General features: G+C 44.2%; 1 long non-coding RNA gene across 1 annotated transcript; it reads left to right on the top strand.

Moving 5' to 3' along the window:
- Positions 1 to 3,895: 3,895 nt before the first annotated feature.
- On the top strand, positions 3,896 to 8,723 carry LOC129384448 (uncharacterized). The gene is made up of 2 exons (XR_008612169.2): positions 3,896 to 4,160; positions 5,914 to 8,723. It is a non-coding gene; the product is annotated as an uncharacterized lncRNA (long non-coding RNA).
- The last annotated feature ends 1,151 nt before the right edge of the window (positions 8,724 to 9,874 follow it).

Genomic DNA, 9,874 nt, shown 5'->3' with positions numbered 1-9,874 from the left:
CACAGGACCTATTTGACCTTTGTTCAACACTTGCCGACATTCTCGCCTTATTTCGCACCATTGCGTTTCAGCTGAACTGCTTCAACAGCCAATTTATCTTTGCCAAAATTTGGCCAGCCTGTCATCAACGTTATGGTTTCTTATTTTTAAGTCATCTTCTATATTTAGGCTAATGCTGTCCTGAAATTTCCAGCGGTTTCAACTTTTGCAAAACGCCCGCATTTTTTTCGGCCTCTGTTCATATTTTGTAGGATTTTCAAAAGACGTGGAAACCATTGCGTGGCCCCCTGAGCAAGCTGCTCAAAAAGTCATTTTATATCCCTGAGGTATTGTGCAAGCTTCTGCCTTCTTGCCGTTCATCAACCTCCTGATTTCCCTGTCAATTGTATCCAATTTTGACGACTCCAATACCACGGAAGTTGGCAACGATATAATGTCCATGGGATTAAAGCCATTTAAATCGATTCTACTGTGGATACGACAGCCGCTCTTGCTCAGTGTGAATGGAAATATTGCGTTAATGAGCGCCATTCTTAAGCATTTAAATTAACAGTAAAAACATTATGCGGATCCCATGTATGTGCGAATCGATGTAAGCAAAGCTTTCTGTGTTTGTTGTCATTGTCATACGTAATATCCACAGAGTAGACAGGCACTCTCTAATGAAATGCTGTCAATGTTTGCCTGATTACGCCTGCCATTGTGATGCAAATAAACGTAACTTCAACTCATTTTCTCAGAAATAAACGCTGAATGAAATTTTGACGTCATCCGAAACAAGATCAACTAGTGCCGTAGTGCTCGATCTTATGATGTCCCTATTCGTGAGGTTATATTCGTGATTGTTTCTTTTTTTTTTGGGGGGGGGGGGGTGGGGGGCGATGTGCTCTTGTACCCTAGAAATGTCCCTCGGACGTCTCTGGTGTGCTCGTTTTTATTCTCTAGTACCCAACGAAAACTCTCATCGCTGCAACTTCATGATGTCCTGGTGGCAGGTCACCATAGCCTGTCGCGCAAGTATGACCACGCTGATTCATTTGGGTTTACATTTACTATTTTGTGCGTCATACTTCGCCACATTCATTTTTCAAACTATGCCAGAGCTCGAAAAAGGCGGCTTAACTCACTACGTCCCTTTCCTCTGTTTACTTCCGCAAAGCGTGTGTTTATCGCTGTGGTTACCAAATACGCCCAGCGGTATGCTACCACTCAAGGCTTTCTGGCGGCTGAGCAACTGAAGTCGCAGGCTTTATTCAACATGGCGTCGACGTTCAATGTGGCTATCTTCATTTACTTTTCGCGGACTTCTCTCACCGCCTTCTCTTCAGTGTCATCTCTTACACTACTCGCTCCTGCTAGGCACAACACAAAGCAACGACCTTGATGAAGTATAAATTACACGCTAGTTGACATGCTGTCGATGTCTATTTCCGATGAACACCGGGATTGGAGCGTGGTGCTGTCTATGGTGACATTATCCGTCTACAGCCTCGCTCAACAACACCGCTCGTTACTAATCACGTTTTTTTTTTTTTTTGTCGACGAGAGCATAGTGTATTTCCTCTGAATTTGCTTTCGGCTTTAGGTGTGACCTTGCACGCCCACTTATTCTGTTACGTTGACGGCGACCGTTGTCATCAGGCTGCCGTCTCATTCTGAGCTTCGCAGTCATCAGAGATCACAGAAAGCTGTCTTCACAAACAAACCACCAAGATTCGAGCCCATCTCCCAAATGCGCCATCTTGCATTTGGGAAATGGGCACGCTAACCATTACGCTACCACCTGCCTCCACCGATTTCTGTTTATCTGCCTTCCCACTTCACGTTTTTGCCACAGACGCAGGCAGAACGGATGCAGAAACGAAAAAAAAAGTAATGACTGCTTGAGCCGCCAGCTGACACATGACCTTAACTTTGGCAGGTTATTCTCATTGGAGCGCATATACGAGGTGTGACACAAAAGAAACGAGACTAAGTGTGTAGCTTGAAAATGGAGTGGAGTTGGCAACAACTGTTTTGCTGACGTAATCCCACACACCTCCTCTATTCATGCCTCAAGTTTAGACGGAACCGATCACGCCAGTTGGGAGTGCTGCGTCATTGAGTGAACATGTGCAACTGCATTCTGCCGGGAAAATGTCTGATGTAAAAACGAACAGCGAATCAACATCAAGTTTCTTGTGAAACTTAAGAAATCAGCCACGGAAACATTTCAAATAATAACCGAGGGTTATGGAGATGCACCCGTACAAAAATGAGTGTTGATTAACCATTGATATATTGTTGGGGAATTGTTGAAACAACGGACTTCAACAAATTTTCAAGAGCAATTGAGTTCACTCAATCCTTGCACAACAATATTACCATTGAGTGTTCTCAATAACCAATTTAGTGGGTAATTTGTGTTGATTTTTCTAGTTGTTCTTTTGTTGTGTAGCAGTTGAGTCCAGTATACAATAATTAGAAATCGCATATGAATACATTCCAAACATGTTTTGCGATGCGTTCCAACCTAATTCCTGTCACTTTGCGGCAGGTAGGTTCTTCTTTCGCCTCGCTTTCATTAATAGAAAATTATGTGTGACCGATGGGGTGGAATCGAACGTCGGCCGTCGAGCCCGGTACTCTAACCAATAGCCACGAGCGCGCGCATAATCCTCTCATTCGAAAGCTAGTAAGCTCTGAAATGCTTGGCAATGCGCCGAGTGCCACTTCCTGGTGCTGTCGCTACAGCTGGCGCTTTGAAGCGCCTATCTCCGGGACCGCCCCACTTTCGTAGCCATTTTCGCTGCGTAAAAACTGCAACGTTAGACTAGATTCATGACCGCCCAAGTTCATAACGATTTATTTCTTCGCCGGTGTACAAATGCCATCGTCGTTTTAACATACACTAGATGACATAACCATTGGTACGATCCGAAATGAGCACGTTTCGGGGAGCAGAAGAGTGCGAAATTCACTTGCAAACACGGTGACTACGCGCATGTGCAGTTCCCCAAAAGTAGACACGGCGGCAGCGCGGCCGGCGATAAGACAGGTGCCGACAGGCGACGACGCTACCTTCGAGCATCGGACGCACTGTGGGAACCGTAGGATGCAAGCGCGCACACGCTACAAACGTACACGGTGAGGTCGTCGAATTTCCTGCGACGTACCCTCTGTCCGTAAAGCAAATATAGTTTTTTGTCCAATGTCCGTGGTACTAGAGATCAAAGAATGAACGCGGTTTGAGATCGCAGCGCGCAGCCGCTATAACCATTGACTTCAACGCGCTTCAGATTCAGCAACAGCCGCAACAGTATCACAGCTAATCGCTGTATCTGCGGCTGCTCCCGTTACTCGTCTTGCAAGAAGCACGCGATTTATTTGAGCCTCGCCGAACTGTCGTCTTCTCATGTTCCAAGCATGCAGGTCTCGTATGTTCAGTTAAGAACACCACAGGGAAATGAAAGAAATACAGGTAACGAACTCTTATTGTACCTTACTTGTCACCTCGTCATCTGCAAAGATGCTGCAAACTATTTTAGAAGTTTTTTTTTGTAAAAATAGCAAAACTAGTAGTAATGTTTATTTCTAGGTGGCGCGACAAACGTTAAGGTAGGTTCGGGTGTGTATGTGTGCGCGCAAACGGGGGCAACCGAGCTTCGTTTTGCGCACACTTTTGCAACAGTACACATGGTTACCGCTAGTTTCGTAGTCGCATTTTTTGGTCGTAGTATTTGTTGTTTACGCTATAAATTAGGTAGTTCTTAAAAATTTATGAAGGTTAGTTGATGAAAAATTATTGCTAATCAATTAGTGGTTCTTAAGTGCCATTATTTTGTGTTTGAAAGGTTTTTATAACTGAATACGATAGTGAAGCCATGTGAAGCTGTGAACGGCTCTCGGACTCAGTTATTCGGTTGCAGTTGTGCGGTGGTTCACGCCTCGTGCTTCTTGATGAAAGTACTTTCTTTTCGGACATCATGACGCACATTTTAGTGAAATGCTTTAACGACGATAAGTGGGACGTTTATCCGGTGAAGTGGTTGGCTCACCCAACAACTAGTCTTCTATTGATGTGCGAGCCTGACGGTTTTGATGAGTTGCGCGGCAGAGGCCATGATGCCTCTTGGAGAGAAGGCACCCCGAAACATTCGCAGCCGCACTTCTGAAGATAGGTAAGTAATCTCGTTTTCTTGGGCACGTAGCCTTCTTTTCTATTTTCACATTGACGAGCGTGACATGTTAAGCACACCGTTCACTTTCTTGAAGCAAACCGCATGCCCCGGAGCAAATGCGCGCGATACTAACTCTCGCTGCCGCCGTCACTTCGTTTGAAACAATGGTAGGCGAAGAGGCAGCGGCGCCCCATGTGCGTAAAATTGCATTGCTTCATTTGTTCCTGTCTAATAACGTTTCCTTCATTTGTATGAGAGAACACAATTGGAACATAAAAGTAGGCTTCTCTGCGCAGTGATAATTTTCTACAGTGGCCACGTCATCTTTCATGGGGGCTCACGTATGCCGTCTAAGCGCTTGTTATCGCGTTCCGTTACGTGAGAGGCGCGCTGCCTTTCAAGGTATTTAGGCAGGCACTACGAGTTTAGGAGAACCGCGACAAATAATCGTGCAGCAGGTGTGCAGCTGTGCTACGCTTGTACCACACTCGTACCGGAAGGCAGTGTTGCACTTCACGCTTACGCATTTCGTAAGTATGGCGGCCTCCGTGGCAATTTGGGGCTCGAGGTCGTGGATACGATCCTTGCAGCGGCCGCATTCCAAAGGAGCGGAATGCAAAAGCGCTCGTGCATTGTGCATTGTATGCACGTAAAAATTTCCAGGAAGTCAAAATTAATACGGAGTCCCCAACTACGACGTGCCTCGTAATCAGATCGTTGGTTTGGCACGTGGAACATCAGAATTATTTTTTTTTTCCGTAGTGGCTCATCGTATACCATACGGTTGGTGTGATCACCTTTTGTGCCGTAGCGGTTAGCGCGCCTCGATTTAGGTTGCGGCTAATGAGGCGGCGCACCGCGAAATATATTTCGGCTCTCTGGGATTTGCGGAGAACGGCCAACCGATTAGTCACAGCTTCCGCGCGGTGACTGTACACGGATACACAGCGCAAATGAACGGAGGTGTGGTGACGTGGTCAAAGAACACAGCCGCCGACGGGCTCACCTTATCGTCTATCACCGCCAAAACTACCGCAGTAAGCATCTTTAGCGCGGCGGGTTGCCGTTGAAGGCGTACTGTACAATTTTAATAAGCGATAACCGAAACATGCCACCGTTCTCTGCTGCCTCTTTGAGTTGGACCGATCCGAATGTGCGTTGTTTCCAGAAGCGAAAGGAGCGCCAATCGGCGCGTTGTCGCCTCGAGCTAAGCGTCGCACTCGAGCACCGTTTGCGCGGTGAAGAATGACGCGTGCATGAAGCTAGCTCACTGCGCGGACGCTACCGCGCAAAACGCGCAAGGGCGTGTACGCGACGTTCTGCACACAAATCGCGCGGGATGATCGGAGCCACGCCGGAGCGGCTAGCTTCAAAGAAGCGGTACATGTTCTCACTCGTACAGGCACGCTCACGCTCGCATCGCTCTCGGCATATGTTTAGGTCATTCCTTCTACTGGACTTCTGCCCAAAAATTCGATATCTGTTTGGTATGGGCTATGCACTGTCGCGTGGTCTTTGGTTCTGCGAGAGAGCCGGGAATATTTTCCCCACTGTGAAACATCGCTGTGCGTGTTTTAGCTAACATTTGCCGTAGCAACCCATTCCTTCCTTTTCTCGACGGCACTCGTAAAGAGTCTCAAATTTTTACTTGCCAGTATAGTGTGTAGTTCTATTTCGTGCGTAGTTATGTGCAGTGTGTGGCAGATTCTTAATCCGCGCAATATCATTTTCTGTCCACATTCCCTTCTCACAGGTTACGTATGCAGTAAATTCCCAGATGCTAAAGTGTTCTACGCCAAAAGCACCTTGGCGTCGTGCAAGAGACACCCGCTGATATGTGGCTGATTCACTAGCAAGCTCGCATCTCTGTTGCCACTCTCCATCAAGTGGGATTTTCAACTATCTTTTGTGTTGCTCTGTGGTGTACTAGCTGCCGTATGGATGCTGTGAAGGCTTACTTTAGATTAGCTCTGGCGTTTAGTAGTAAAGGATGGGCTACCTTTTGAGGGGAGGCATTTACTTTTGTTTGTGAGAATGTTTACCAGCCTAACCAAGTGATACGTGGGTACTGTAAACAGCAGCACGAACACAGGCAGACGACGAAATAGCTAGGAGCACACACGAGCGCAAGCTCTACTAAAAGTTTGCTTTTGACGACAAAGGTATTAAACACACTGGTCAACTTGGCAAAGGTAAAAATCCGTGCATGCGTGGCAGAAAGAGCCACGTGCGACAAGAAAAAAATATGAAGCCATGTCATGTAGAATAAACGTGCGTGAAAAACGAGAACTATCGGTCAAATCTATTGAAAAAGCGAAAGATTTGTCCGATAAGTGATACTACCCAACGGGAAATACTCTTTTGAGAACAGCTTTTTTCCACTAAGGGCAACAGATAACTTGGTTATGCAATTGTTTCGTTTGTGATCAATAAATATTGCTTCTGGAACTCCTCTGGTGTTGCGGTCTAGAGCAGAAAGAACGATCTTTTCATCACAAAGACCAGAACACAAGAGGACTTATGGAAGCATTATTTATTGATCACGAAGAAATATTCATAAGCAAGATTTCTGTGACCATTAGTGGGAAAGAGTTGCTGCAGTACTTCTCGTTAATATCACTTACAGGAGAAACCTTTCAGTTTTCATGTTTTTGTTAGTTTTTGACGCACATGTTTATTCTACAGGACGTATTTAGGTCCTTTTTTGTTGTGCCGGGCTGTGTATGCTGCGCATCCATGGCTTTTTCTTTGTGAAGTTGGCCAGTGTGTTTAAAATCTTCGTCTTCACGAATAAACTTCTACTTGAGTCAGCGTTCAAGTGTGTTCCTACCTTAATTCATCCTTCTCGTCTCTGTTTGGGTGGTTGTGAAATATAAATGTACACCGAATTGGCGAAGTGTCCATAGAATTGATACATGAAGTTGTTTGCGCTGTTTATTTCAGGAAGAAAGCTATAGGGTCTTATCTTCTCAATGTTTTTGACACTGAGTACATTTTTCTAGTTCAATTTCAAGGAGTCCCCTGAGGAAGCCAATAAGAGTGATGGTAACTTCCTTTGTGTGTAAGCTTTATGAATTTCATCCATTCAAGGCATGACATGGCACATGCCTGATTGTAGGTTGCAAGCATTCGTAGTAAGATATACTTTTCTGTTCTCATGACGCTTCTTTGTACTGCGCTGCATTCTCCAGGCACATGAACCTTTTTATGCTCTAAGTGCATGCGTTCTTTTTCTATATGTTGGAGCGAAAATTGTGAGCTTAAATATGCATATATATCATTTTCCTTGTAATCTTTTTCAACATGGGTGCTGTAGCTCCCTCTGTCTTTCAGTTACTGCTTTGTCCCAATTTTTATGCAACCTTTATGTATTTTATGCAGCAAAATTCTGGTGCTATTTTAATAACATTTTATCTGCGAAATTGAGGTAATTGGTGTTTCGTATATGCATTTATTGGCGTTTTTCACTGTCTCAGCAATCTGGCTGTCGAGTCATTGGAACCTTTCCTCATACTTTATGACTATTTCTGGGGTGCTTGATACTGAAAGTGCAGGTGACCATTTATTTGGCTGTTTGGAATTGTGTTAGCCATGTGTTACTACCAATTTTCTGTACTAAATAATTATTTTTTCTCTTATCGTTCAAGGTATTAGCCTTTCCTTATCTTTTTATTGACTGAGGTAGCACTTAGTTGCTGGGTATAGGAAAAAAGGCCCCAAAAAGTGCTTTAATTAGCTTTGTGCAGGTCCAGAAAGATTACCTGAAAATGAGCTCACTAAATTGAGGAAATGCCACTAAGGAACTCTTCTGTACCCCACATTAACATAATCAAATGGTGTACTGTTTGTTCTTGACTTGTGCCAGGGAGATAAGCTGCTTTCATTACACAAAAGCTTTACAAGTTTATTTCTGAAGAAAGCAATCCTGGCTTGTCAGAAACACGATTCAGGTGTTCATCATGCCCGACAACTTTCTAAATTATGTCGCGTCAAATAATAGCTAAGTTGAGTGATGTTATTTTATAAAATAATTGGGCAACATGAAAATATATATATCTCGAAGACAAAGCTCAGGCAAGTCTACTTTGGTACTTCATTAAATTTTAATCGTGGTGAAAGACGTGTGCTAAAGGTTGTATATATTTACGTGAAGTCATTTGTTTCAAGTTGGTTATTTTGCCTTCTCACAGTCAGCCGTAGCTCTTCCTGTGATGTGTTAGTGTGCGCAACATTTTAATGTAACATATTCAGATGTCTTTTGTGTATTCACATGCAAGCAGCTCCAAGTGTTCATGTGTTCAAAGTTGGTTGTTACAAGGGTATGCTTAAGGCCTGGCTTTTGAGTCGCTTTGCCTTCTAGTCATAAACTTAAGTAGAAAGTGAAGAGCACAATGATCGTTTTGATTGGATTCATATGTATAGGTTTTTTCAGATGTATTTACACTGCTAGAGTGCTGTAGGTACTAGCCTATGTCTCCAGGTTCGATGTAGTGGTGCCTTATGTACTGTAATAATGTTTCACGTGCACGCATCTTTAGTGTAAATAATGGTACTTCAAGTTGATCAGTCCCTCCTTTGATTTTGTTTGTGTTTGGGAAAGTTACGAGCAGGCACCGGGGCATGCAAGTGTGAACAGCGAAGCAATTTCAATATATGAATAAAAATACACTAGCCCAACGAAACGTCAATCATATTTCAATGGCGACTTCTGAAATCTCAATGGCATCTCAAGTGTGCAACAATATGCTTTTCAATGCTGTGGCAATAATAACTCAACAACAGGTCAACGGAAGTACCGCAACGTTAGTTCAACGCAGAATCAATGGTAACTCAACAACCATTCAACAAAACGAACACAACGGGCCGTCTAAGCACAATGGACTTTCAATGGTAACTTAACAATTATTCAACATTGAGGTACCCAATGGTGTTTCAATTCGATTTCAGTGGCCAATATTCAAGAGTGCTCGACACTCAACCCAACAATTCTCCAACATACTCAATAATTCCTCAATAAAAAACTCAACATTGACCAACAACATTTCAATGCCTTCTCAATAATTTTTTTTGTACGGGTAACCTTGTCTCGTGCACGTATGTTTGAATGGCATAAGCGGTTTTCAGGGGGAAGGAACAGTGTGGAAGATAACGAACATGCTGGGCGCCTAAGGTCAGTGATTACAGACCAAAACATTGCCAAAGTTCGTGATGTGATCAGTGGTAACCGGAGATTAAGTGTTCGTGCAGTGGCGGAGTTGATTCACTTGGATAGGGAAGCTGTTGGACGCATTTTAATAGACGAATTACACATGACGAAGATTTGCGTGAAGGTTGTTCCGAAAGTTCTGTCCGTTGACCAAAAACAGTGCCGTAACGACGTGTGTGCGGACATGTTAGAACGCATTGCAAACGAGCCAAATTTGTTGGAATCTGTTGTAACATGTGATGAGACATGTATTTTTACCTACGACCCAGAAAAAATTAAATTATGGGGTTTTACGAGCCAAAACCACTTTCTGATTATGAGGCACGCCGTAGTGGAGGACTCCGGAAATTTGGGCCACCTGGGGTTCTTTAACGTGCACCTAAATCTAAGTACACGGGTGTTTTCGCATTTCGCCCCCATCGAAATGCGGCCGCCGTGGCCGGGATTCGATCCCGCGACCTCGTGCTCAGCAGCCTAACACCATAGCCACTGAGCAACCACGGCGGGT

Source organism: Dermacentor andersoni, chromosome 9 (assembly GCF_023375885.2).
Source record: "Dermacentor andersoni chromosome 9, qqDerAnde1_hic_scaffold, whole genome shotgun sequence".
Classification (NCBI taxonomy): Eukaryota; Metazoa; Arthropoda; class Arachnida; order Ixodida; family Ixodidae; genus Dermacentor; species Dermacentor andersoni.
The sequence above is the reverse complement of the archived record's forward strand: the minus strand, read 5'-3'. Positions and strand labels throughout refer to the sequence as shown.